A 13,223-nucleotide genomic window follows, 5' to 3' on the forward strand; every position below is an offset into this window, starting at 1 on the left:
ATGCCAGAAACCGGTCCCCGGTAGCTTGTCTCCTTTCTGGTGAAGAATTGGCTTGGTAGTTTGGTCTGCCCTGTTCCCATGATGCACTGGGCCAGGGACAGACTAATTTGCATATAGCCAGGTTCTGAGCTGGGATGGGGCAGTGAGATAAATAATGGTGATGGATCAAGCCCTGATCTTTGGACTGGGTAAGAGTGGTCTGCTTAATTCAGACACTCTGTTCATCACCACCCCCTTTTCTGTATCGTTTTTGGCCACTATAGGTGTGGCAGGGTATACTCAGACATGAGTCCCTTTCTCACTGCTCCATCAGGATTCAAGCAAGCCGGGCCGAAGAGGCTGAAATGCCAGAAACCGGTCCCCGGTAGCTTGTCTCCTTTCTGGTGAAGAATTGGCTTGGTAGTTTGGTCTGCCCTGTTCCCATGATGCACTGGGCCAGGGACAGACTAATTTGCATATAGCCAGGTTCTGAGCTGGGATGGGGCAGTGAGATAAATAATGGTGATGGATCAAGCCCTGATCTTTGGACTGGGTAAGAGTGGTCTGCTTAATTCAGACACTCTGTTCATCACCACCCCCTTTTCTGTATCGTTTTTGGCCACTATAGGTGTGGCAGGGTATACTCAGACATGAGTCCCTTTCTCACTGCTCCATCAGGATTCAAGCAAGCCGGGCCGAAGAGGCTGAAATGCCAGAAACCGGTCCCCGGTAGCTTGTCTCCTTTCTGGTGAAGAATTGGCTTGGTAGTTTGGTCTGCCCTGTTCCCATGATGCACTGGGCCAGGGACAGACTAATTTGCATATAGCCAGGTTCTGAGCTGGGATGGGGCAGTGAGATAAATAATGGTGATGGATCAAGCCCTGATCTTTGGACTGGGTAAGAGTGGTCTGCTTAATTCAGACACTCTGTTCATCACCACCCCCTTTTCTGTACCAGCCCATTTCCTGGCATAGGTATATTTTTTATGAACAGGAATATGATTAGAGAAGGTTGGCATAATTATTTCTTCGCCATGTGGGCACTCCCAGACAAATTCAGGTGGCCAATCTTTTTCAGCCAGAAGGATGTCATAACACTTAGATAGTTTTTCCCAAAAGAGTGCTTTTATTTTTCTAGTTATGTCCCCCTCTATCCGGAGTGTTACTTCATATAACTTATGGGGTACACTAACCCTAGTGTCAGCAGTTTCAACCTGAATGCATTCATTCAGATACACTGTCTCCAGATGATCTTTCAGGATCCTGCGAGCTATGGTGACCTCTGCTGCGCTGTCCAGCATTGTCTGGGCCCACTCCCTGTTCTTGAGTTGTGTCCTCAAGATCCTCGGCATGTCTGGTTTTAATACTTGCTACCTTCTTTTTGGAGAATTGAATTTTCTTATTTTTTGGAACTTGTTGATCGTCTTTGGACCTCACGCGCTGTTCTTTGTGTTCTGATCGTCCTCTTCTTTCGGATTTCTGCGAGGAAGTCTGAAAGGTACGAGAGGATCATGTATCAGTATCTTGATATCTATCAGGTTTTCTTAAATTATCCCTATTGCTAAGGTTATATCTCTTTTCAGAGGGCTCCTTTTGAGGGGATCTACCTCTGGATTGAGAGCGCTTCTCTTTAGGAAGTGACTTTCGACTATTTTCCCATTTCGTTTTAGGAGTAGTTAGATTATTTTTGATAAAAACTTTTTCAGGATTTTCTGTTAGTTCAGGCTTTACAGGTTTCCCACCCAACCTATCTCTTCCTAGTTCTTCATAGTAGGTAGTAAAAAAGTATGTTTATTAGACCATTGGTTTCCAAACAAAATACATATTACAATAAATAGTTTAAAACATGTATAAAAAATTCCACAGATACTTTAAAAAGAGACAAATTTTCATACAGCACTACACCCAATATTGTAATCAGCAATACAGTGAAGCTTTAACTTAGGGATAGCGTTCCACCCTAGACACAATTTTCTAGAGCGTGACCTACTATTACTTCATGCCAATTTCTATCCAACCATATTTGGTTCCAACAGAGTCCTTTTTACCGCCTTCATATATTTTGCCATGGCGATTGCTATATCAAGATTTGACATGTCGGTAAGTAGGTTAATTGCTAAGAGGCGCTCAGTTATACAATGTTTTAAAAACAAGGGTCGCAAAAACAGTTTCCGGTGTGACACCCATTTTTGACAGTCTAGTAAGATATGTAGATTATCACACTTGGTACCTAATCCACAGCGGCATTTACCATCCGGTTGTACCAATTCTGCTTTTCTGTTTCTCTGAGATACCCAACAGTTAATCCCTATTCTCCATCGGAGCACCATTAGGTAGTGTATCTAGATAGGGATACCAAGTATCATTCTCCCAGCTATTTATCATATAATGGACTGACACTTTCTTTTTCAAATATTGTAGTGTAGCTCCTATTTTCCCAATAGGCTCTGCGCATTGGAATAGTACCTACAGCAGTAAAGGCCTAGGCCAGACGTTAACTAGGTCTACTACTGTCGATACTAGACTTAATTTTTGGGTTTGCCAGCTAAGCTCAGAGTTCGCTAGAAACTTTCTCGAATGTTCAAGGAAGGAATTAACTCCCCTGATTAGACAAGAAGGGATTTAGTTTCTGACAACCATAGAACATGACAACTTTGCTCTCCCCTAATCAAGAGTCAATCTCGAGAGTCGTGTGAGCACAAGGCAATTATTTTACTCAGTCAGTACGTGCATTCTTAGTCTCATCAGAATGTAGAGAAAAGGAAGAGACGGGCGTGTTCAATAAAAAGGTGTTATTTATTGATCAGTCTCTTTTCTCATACATGAGAAATGGATCGATATTATTGCAATACTTATAGTTAAGTAAAGTGCATACATTAAAAGCAATAGTATAAAATAATACTGTAAAAACATTGATATGGTTTCTGAGCCATATGATGTTTGAAAATGATTAAAATATATTTACATACACATATACATTTGACTAAACGTGCTCAACTGGTGTTTCTAAATACGCCTACCCCGTGTACCTGACCTAAGTCTAATGCGTGGGCGGGAATAGAAAGTTACAGTTTAAGTTAAGTTTGTTTTTGCCAAGTGAATAACTAAAGAATTCTCTGTGAGGGGTTATTCAGTTCTGTACCTGGAATTTAGGATGGATGAGGAATAGTATCTCTTTCTCTGCTCTCGATATTCCAGGCTGCCTGCGAGGGCTGCCCGAAAGCGCCGGTGCTGGGTCTCTCGGCTTGAGATAGCAGCGCGTCTCTCAGCGCGTCAGGAAGGCGGGGCTGCGCCAGCGGGGTCTGCTTCTGCTCTCTGCTTCGGCAAGTATGGCTGCTCCGTCTTGTCACCACGCGTGTGTTTGCATAGGGCAAGATCGGCAATATTTATACCTTAAAGGTGCCGAGATTGACGTAAGGATGGACATAGATACGTCAATAAAGATGTCATACGACTTGCTCGTTAGCACATTCTTTACTAAAGTTCTCTGTGAAATCAAAACAATGGCCGCACGGATTTTCCAGGTTGTCATAGGTTTGATTTGTTATGAGAACGTCGTATGCCTTATCAGGGGCTGGAGGAATGTCGCTTGTCTAATTAGATCTCAAGCGTTATGACCTAATCAGATAACACGTTCCTGTGCCGTAGTGTGACTGCGTCAGATAACGGTATCTGCATCATGGGGGTTTTTCTTGCCTCATGGGCTGACTGTTAGTTAACTTGATAGTTAGTTTAACCAGAATAGGGTCAGGAATAGGGGGACTGATTCAGAACCTATAGAAATACACGACACCCACTCCACGCTAACTATGGTCATATCTACTAATCTATGCATAGTATAACATAGTACAACATACTATAGAGTATAGTGTATACCTTACCACCCCAAAATACATAAATGCATTTCGAAATTTTCAAATATACTGAAAAATTGCAGTCATATATATTGTATGCACTTAAGCTATGGTTTAAATGCAAAAGTAAACACGCATTTGTATGCATTATTGCTTATTGGTATATGAGAAATACACATGAAATGGCTCTTAATATAGCTATACAGAAAGGAAGTTCGAGACCACTTCATCACATAATAAAATATTTGTGAACAACCCAGCGGGCAACTAAAGTTTTATAAAGTATAAAATAGAAATCTTAGTTCTCTAGGAATAGTTTCTTACTTTAAGCAGAAGATAAGTGTCCCGAAAAATGTGTGAAAAATAATTTGGGGCTGCTAAAAAATTGTTGTCCGTGAACTGGTGGGAAGAATTGTTCATGTGACTTTATTTTTAAAGTTGAAGGCCGAATTCAGGGAACGCCGTGTGCGAGCTTGCTCAAAAGTCTCTATTTCTGTTCTGGAGAGAACATCATATCATTCAGGCTTTCGAAAAAACTGTCAACAGCTTCATGGGAAAGTTCCACTAAGTCGGAAATAGGGGTAACCATGCATTCGTGCGCATGATTGTCTCCATTGACATTCTGATTCGCATTGCTGACAGAAGGTCGTACCTGTTCGATGCTGCTTTCATCTTGAACTTCACTACTCTTCAATCGCAGTGGTGAAGATTCCAGGAATGCCGTCATCAGGATTGGCAGCCTTTGAGGGCAGCACAAAGCGTGAACCTTGGTAGGAACCAACAGTGTATCTGCATCCACTGGCGCATCCGATTGTAGCGTCAGACAGGTGTCTAACACGCATTCTTCTCCGCATAGCAGACACCTTAGTACAGGTAAAACACACCTTTGCCACATTGGTCGAAATGATAGAAACCAAGTCATGTTTAGGTCTCTAAGCCGGGAGAGTCCCAGGATTTTTGATATCCGGTCCCGGTATCCAATGGCTAGGATCGTATCTTCCATTGTCGCGAGAGTTTGATCTGTGACATGGGTTGCCATAACGAAAAATAAGGACTAAGAATAGGATTCCTGCAATTAGTCCCAAGATCAGGGGAAGTCCGCCAAAAATCGAATGGACGAAATCTGGAAAAATACCCAGTATGGCTTTGAATGGTGTTAATGCCATCGAAAATACTGTCTTAAATACCCCTGAGATCCCATTGGTATCAGAAATATTTAAGATTTCGCTCAGGATTTCCGCGAAATGTACGGGGGAATTAGTTGATAATAATGTATGTATCTCTGCAGTCGTCCTTGCGACTTGTAGATCATACGTTTCTTTTGATGACGTGAGCCTTGTAGGCGTCTGAAGAAGCACTGTTTTCATTCTGCTTAAAGTATCTATTCGAATAGAAGTAATTTTCAAATTGGGCCATGCCCTTGCCTCCCTGTCTGGAAAGGAGCTGGGGAATAAAGAACGTCCACAGCACTTGACCTTCGCCGTTGTAGTTACTAGATAAGGAGTCCCGGGCATAAGACTACAACATCTGCGGTCTACAATAAGAATGTAACTCCCATTATAGAGTCTTTGAAAGAATGGTTCTATTTCAGTTGCAGGTGCGCCTTGCTGGTGACATGAAAGGTTGTATGAATTCCCTTCACAGGCTCCATGCAAACTAATTCCGTTACACAGAAGCGTGCCGCTTAGTGACATAGCACAATTGTTGCCACTAAGAAACACTTTCTGTCCTTTATTACTGACACATGCATGTGAATAGGGCAGGTTCCAAGTTGTTTTAAGGTACCCCTTTCCCAATTTCTCGTACATGCCAGCCTGTATATATTTTTGGCAGTATTGAAACCTGAAGGTTGAGATTGGAATATTTATGATTCCGTGGATTATCCATTCACTGACAGGTCGTTCTGACATTGTCATTGGTAATCTTTCTAGTTTTTCAATGCTCAAGATTGTATAATCAGCACCCTTTTGCGCCATACCGATTTGTCTATCAGTAAGGTTAAAGATTTGGAATAGTGACGTTGTGTTGATTAAACGCCAAGGCACATAGCCTGAACGCAGATTTTGTAACGTCCAGCCAAGCTGTACAATAGAACGCAATTGTGACTGACCATGTTGTAATAACAGTAAGTCTTGCGATAATATATCGATTGCTGAAGACACAATGCTGTCCAATGAAAAAATTCTGGAGGACAGAGTCATTAACCCATTGTCCACTACAGAAAGTGATTTTTCCAAATTGATACGGTCAATTTCCCGTATTCTTTCTGCTGTCTCAATTTGAGTAACCTTCCAGGCCTCATTGTATGCTGCATATACAGAGGCTGCTATGAAACGCTTTTGACGCTGTTTGCGTGGTCCCAGTATGAAATCACGCAAGTCAGCACCATCAGTAAGTAAAGTTAGGTGTTGCTTAATTTCAGGCAGTGTGGAAGTTTGTAGCCATTGAAGGCATAATTTGCCCACACTGTAGGTTGTTATTATCCCTGGGTAATGTCTTTGGGGATATCTAGGGTCTGGCCTGGTCATTTTGAAACCCTGTGTTTTATTCAGGAATCTATCTTGACAGTTATTTGTATCTGTGGGCCAGATCAACCATTGTTTCCAATCAGGATTTGTTCTGTTTTGGTTTAATATATGGTTTACGTCTATCTCTTCATCTGTATCAGAGCTATTGCTAAATATTGTTGGCTTTGGAATAGACGGTTTAATTAAATCTTTGATTTTGGCTAAGCCAAGACAGGTGGTTTGTTGAACAGTGTCATTTAAAAATATCATTTGTTCTGGGATCATGCAGGCTCTAAACAAAGCTTCTATACCCTGTACTTGCCATTCTTTTGTACCCCAAACACTTTTCAAATCAACATTTTTGTCCCAATAATCAAATCCAAATGTATTCATTTTTTCAAAGAATGAATCTGAATATATCAATTTTGTGTTGGTTATCATGGTTTTCATCCCTGTCTTGTTTGACAATTTAAAATAAAATGTTTCAGCATTACTTATGTTAAAACCTGAAAAATATGAATATTTGTCATATACGGTTCTAGAGCTTCCTTTTGGAGGTGTAGCACAATGTTCCCATTGATTATAACTTAAAACATTTCTAGGTTGTGCAGATTTATGTAAAAAATGGTTACCATAATGGTTATAGCAATACATACTATCATAATTTGTAGAACCTTGCAAATAATCATGTTTTGTAAATTTAGCAGACATTACTAAGTCAGACATCATGTTGTTAATACTTTCGAAGTCCCAATCATCAGAGAATGAGTTTGGTTTTGCAAAGTCACTCAAGGAGATCTTGATTTGGTGTGGATATTTCAGGATCTCGACCGGACCATAAATTTCATAGTCAGTGTTGTCCCAGGCTACCCCACCAGGTATAGGATTGGCTGTGAAGTTGGCTGAAGAAAGTTCTCTTTTCTCGACGTGTGAAGATGTGTGTGGTTTGAGGACCAAGTTGATGTTCTGACTTGCTGTGTCCATTTTAGCATATTTTCCCTCAATGAAGCGTCCCAAAGTAAATACCATGATGAGCCGAAGTATGAGGATAAATGCACCAAAACCCACCCAAAATTCAATCCATGGAGAAACCAGATATGTTTCTTTCAGATGTTTCAAAAGTTCCTTAGCTTTGTCTTTAAAGGATTTTGATGATGGCTGTGTCTTTGATTCACTGAAGCCGTCAGAGGAATCATCGAAGTTGATGAAGTAACCGGATGCAGTTCTGTCAATTGTTCCAAGTGGTTCAGGATTTCTGTTTTTTGCATTTTCACTTGGTACTTCAGTATAGATTGGTGTGTCTCTGCTAAATGTCTTTATTTGGGTTTTCAGAGGTCTGAGTTCTATTGCATTGTTGCATAGTCCTTCTTGTTCTTCTTTAGGCGTTTCGAATGTGATGAGCCTTTTTGTTAGGACCTCTGTGCTGGTAGCAAACCTTGGTGTTCTGCTACTTATTGGGAGTCCACTTGGCCTACTGTTTGTTATCGGCCACATGTTGTGGTTTTACCAGGTCGATGGATACAACTCGGTTCTCCTTTTTACCAGCAAGTGGCGGTAGTACAACCGATCTTGTCCCGTTGACAGACAAGACAGGAACTGCTTTTCTGTAAGAAGGCCCAAATTCCTTCTTTACCGCGATCTTTTCCCTGACTAGATCCCCGACTTTTGGAATCCAGACAGGTCTTGCTGGGACAGGTGGTGATTCTTCAGTGGTCGTTGGCTGTTGTTTCAACTGTATGTTGCTCAGGTCTTTTCTTGTTTTGTTTAAGTCCTGCAAAATAGCCAAACGGTCTTTGACATCAAAGGTTTTTTCTATTACCACTGAAGTCTGACTATCAAGGTCAGAGATCAACATCCTAGTTCCAAATAATAATTCGTACGGACTGAATCCCTTCAGAGAATTTCTTGGCAAGTTATTTAGACTACGTTGGACACTTATTAGATGTTTGACCCACCCAGCTCCCGAACCTAATATCCTTTCCATTATAGATTGCTTTCTGCCTTGGTTTTTTCTTTACACCATCCCGTACCCTCAGGAAGGAAGTGAGAAGATTCCCGCTGGACTGTGCTCATTTGGCCATGTTTCCCCCCAGGCTGGTATGCCTGAGTGAAAACAATGGTCAAACGTAACATGCTCTTAGCGTATATGCCATTTAGACTCGCAAATCTTGTATAATAGTCCGGACGTCAGCCGAGTGCTGGTGATCTACATTATAAGTGGAAACTAGCCTGTATATGTTAATCGCAAGCCATTCTTTTTGCTGGTAATATTATCTGCCTTGATACGACGAGGTAATAAACTGCTTCTCTCCCCACTGCGATCTCTGTTGCAGTTTGGGCAGTTTTTTACAAACATGGTGTAGTGCAGGCTCATGCCTGGCCACCAGTACCGTGATTGTAATTCTTCCAGAGAATCTTTTAATTTAAGGTGTCTGTGACCCTCGCCCATGTGTGCGTCTGCGATTAACAAGTTTCTCCTGTCCATGTTTGGAATTACTCTATCCCCCACTCCAGGGATTCGAGCAAAAGGGACGGAGTTTGCATCGATTATGTATGTATAATTGAGTGGATAGTTGATCGGTAACGCTGAGCAGTCGCCTTTTGATGACGTTTTCACCGCCAGCATTGTTTCACCGTCAATGTATTTTAATGTACGCTTTTTTCGATCTACGGGAGCCGGTTTAGTGGCTGCCGCTGCGGCTGCTTCAGCCAATGAATTCCCCACAACGTGAACGCCATCACGCTGATGACTCAGTGAGTGTGTCACGTGAGTCTTTGGTAGTTCTTTTTTCAAAAGAGCTACTTGTTCCCAGAGCAGTTTCTGCTTTATTGGTGCATCTGTGTCATCTTTGTAACCGTTCTGAATCCATGTCTGCAAATCCTTGTTATATGCTTTGACGCAGTAATATGAATCTGACACTATAAGTGTCGGGAATTCGCGATCCGCATTATCTAGCGCCATTTTCAAAGCTATTATTTCAGTTTGTAGTTCTGAATTTGTTTCTACTGAGTGTGATTTTGTTAATAGAGGTCTTAGTTTACCTCCCCGCCACACTTCTTTTGTAATCTCACATGTGGGGTTGTATGCTTGTTCTCCCCAAACGGAGGGTTGAGCATGTCCGTCTGTATAGATTACACAGGCGTAATGTCGTAGAGGCAGAATGTCGATTGGCAGAGGATACGTCTTTTCATATTTTAGATTTTTTAATTCTTCTAGTTCTTAGAAAATTGTCAACCAGGCTATACTTGATAATTCATATCCTACGTACAAGACTGTCAGATGGGCAATTCTGGATTTCTTAAAGTTGAATTTGTAACCCTCTGCAGCGAACCCAAGTATTATGGTGTTCACTCTTTTCAAGTGAGTATCCAAGTCATCATCTGTTAAGTAAATGTCATCGACATAAGATAATGCTTCATCATCATATAGTTGTAGTAATTCTGTTACTCTCGCTGAGAATACCCCCGGGCTGTTCTTGTACCCCTGGGCTAACCGACAGAATTGTTTTTGAGTGCCATTTACTGAGAATGCAGTTAAATATCTGCTCTCTGGTGCTATGTTTTGACAAAAGAATCCATTGGAGATGTCCAAGGTTGTTTTGTATTTTTTGCGCACTATGTTATTCATTAGTGCAGCACTGTGTGAGTTTTGCACTGCAAAGGTTTTGCAACATGTGTTAAGGTGTCGGTAATCCAAAACTAGACGATATGAATTGTCTGGTTTGGAGACCGGAAACAAAGGATTGTTCATTTGTGAGGTGCAAGTTTCAATCACCCCCTGGTATTCTAGCTGATCTAGTATTTCATTTACTTGTTTTTTAGCTTCTTGCTTAATTGGGTACTGCCTTTGTGCAGTAGGTTGTGATTTTAACTGGATTTTGTGAGGAGGAGAATCCTCATCCCATCCTACATGATTTTTATATAAAGCAGGTGCTAAGGCCACTGCCCACTTTCTAGCAAGTGTGTATTTTTTATGAATCGGGATTTGATTCGAGAAGGCAGGCATAATTACTTCTTCGCCATGAGGGCACTCCCTGACAAACTCTGGTGGCCAGTCTTTTTCAGCTAGAAGGATGTCATAGCCTTTGGAGAGGTTATCCCAAAATAGTCCCCTTATTTTCCTAGTCTTATCTCCCTCTATACGTAATGTTATCTCGTATATCTTGTGGGGCTTGCTAACTCTGGTGTCTGCAGTTTCCACTTGAAGGTATTCATTCGTGTCCACTGTCTCCAGATGATTCATAAGGACTTTGCGAGCTATGCTCACCTCTGCTGCGCTGTCTAGCATTGTCTGAGCCCACTCTCCGTTTTTCAGTTGTGTCCTCAGTATTCTCGGCATTGTTAACTACCTTGATACTGGCTACCTTCTTTTTTGGAAATTGTAATTTCTTTTTTAGCTGAGCAGGTTCCTTGTCTTTGGACTTGGCGTGCTCTTCTGATCGTCCTCTTCTTTCCGATTTCTGCGAGGAATTCTGAAAAGATTGTGAGGGACGTGTATCAATGTCTTGATATCTATCAGGTTTTTTAATATTATCCCTAAGGTTATATCTATTCCCCGAGGGGTCACTCTGCGGTGACCTCTGTCTTTGGTTTGGAGATTTCTCTCTTCGCCTAGGAGACCTTCCTCGGGACTGGAATTTCTTTTCTTTAGGATTGGATTGTTTGTTTCCATCCCAGTTCTTTTTTGGTGAATTATTATTATTAAAAAATATTTTTTCTGGACTTGTAGTCAGTTGCGGTTTTACTGGTATTCCACCTAGACTATCTCTGCCTAGTTCTTCATAGGATTTTTCTATGATTCTGGCAATTTCAGCTGGTTGGTCTGCTATATCTGTCTCTTTTAACCTCTGGCGGATCGCCACGTTTGCTGCTTCACCTTTTATGTTGGCTAGTAATATAGCCGAGACCTGCTTGAAGTCTTTCAGTAATTTCATACCAAGAGTTAAAGCAGGTTCTGGACCGTATTCATCTTGAATTTGTTTTAGCACATCTGGTATTACCGAAATGGATGGAACACCGTGCGTTTTTGTGTAGATGGAAGCAAAGACTGTACCCCAAGTGTCACAGTCCTCAATGTGTGGTGCGATTCCCATTGGGAGACATATAGTCAGAATCCTGTGTTTTTCTAATGGGGTGGTGTCAGGAAACACCGCCTCTATTTGGGTAATTTTCTGTGCCAACCAGAATGGTATCTGTTCCCGTTTAGCTGGAACTTTACCTAGGCAGGATTGGATGTTCTGTGGTGTAATTTTATTTGTGTTCCCCTGGTGAGGGGTCAGCTGTGGAAGTTTAATCGCTGGCTGAATTGTTGAAGTCCGCATTACATACTGAACTAATTGTCTATGAATTTTTAGTAGTTGTTTTAGCTGTATTAACAGCTCTGCTGCAGGCATTCTTTCGATGTCTGGATGTGGTGTGTATCCGGCTAAGACCGGCCACGTTGCTCCTGGTCTACCTAAAGGACCGAGCCTTGTAATGTGATTGGTATGTTTTAGGGCGCCATCAAATAAGAGCAAATGCTCTTGGAATTTGAGTGGTACTTCCACCTCCTCGAAAGGAGTGTATGTTTCAGGAGGTTCCTCTACTTTGTAATAGTGGAAGTACTTTGTTACAGCATTTGCTGCCGGAAAATGTATCCATGAATAGTATACCTCTGTCTGCCGATATTCGTGTGCCTCGATTACGAATATGACTGTGCCACCTCTAGGTGTCAGTCCATTTTCTATAAGTTTTAAGGTTATAGATCTCCTTTTAATGACCGGAATGAGTGTTATATTCGGGTCTGCTGCTTGCATGGTAGCATCAGCATCTGCGAGTTCAGTTGCTAATCTAACTGCCTCTCTTTCTTCATCACTGTCTCCCATTTTACAGACAGGATGGTATTATGTCTATTTGCAGATCAGGTTTCTTTATGGAACAAAGATTAGATGCACAATATTTTGGAACTGTTTATCCTTCAACGTTGACTTGACCAAGAACCATACATAGGAGTTCCCTCCTGCGAGGTTTTGGAGGATATAACCTTTCACCCACTCCAGACGTCTTTGGAGTATTTGGGAAAAGGGGTCTGAGTGAGAAAGCACGACTGAGTTACTCTAAATGTCTTACGTTAGTTTTATCGCCCTTTCCAAACGCGTTGGGCGCCATGTAGTGTAGCTCCTATTTTCCCAATAGGCTCTGCGCATTGGAATAGTACCTACAGCAGTAAAGGCCTAGGCCAGACGTTAACTAGGTCTACTACTGTCGATACTAGACTTAATTTTTGGGTTTGCCAGCTAAGCTCAGAGTTCGCTAGAAACTTTCTCGAATGTTCAAGGAAGGAATTAACTCCCCTGATTAGACAAGAAGGGATTTAGTTTCTGACAACCATAGAACATGACAACTTTGCTCTCCCCTAATCAAGAGTCAATCTCGAGAGTCGTGTGAGCACAAGGCAATTATTTTACTCAGTCAGTACGTGCATTCTTAGTCTCATCAGAATGTAGAGAAAAGGAAGAGACGGGCGTGTTCAATAAAAAGGTGTTATTTATTGATCAGTCTCTTTTCTCATACATGAGAAATGGATCGATATTATTGCAATACTTATAGTTAAGTAAAGTGCATACATTAAAAGCAATAGTATAAAATAATACTGTAAAAACATTGATATGGTTTCTGAGCCATATGATGTTTGAAAATGATTAAAATATATTTACATACACATATACATTTGACTAAACGTGCTCAACTGGTGTTTCTAAATACGCCTACCCCGTGTACCTGACCTAAGTCTAATGCGTGGGCGGGAATAGAAAGTTACAGTTTAAGTTAAGTTTGTTTTTGCCAAGTGAATAACTAAAGAATTCTCTGTGAGGGGTTATTCAGTTCTGTACCTGGAATTTAGG

The sequence above is a fragment of the Lissotriton helveticus genome, chromosome 6, assembly GCF_964261635.1.
Source record: "Lissotriton helveticus chromosome 6, aLisHel1.1, whole genome shotgun sequence".
Taxonomy (NCBI): Eukaryota; Metazoa; Chordata; class Amphibia; order Caudata; family Salamandridae; genus Lissotriton; species Lissotriton helveticus.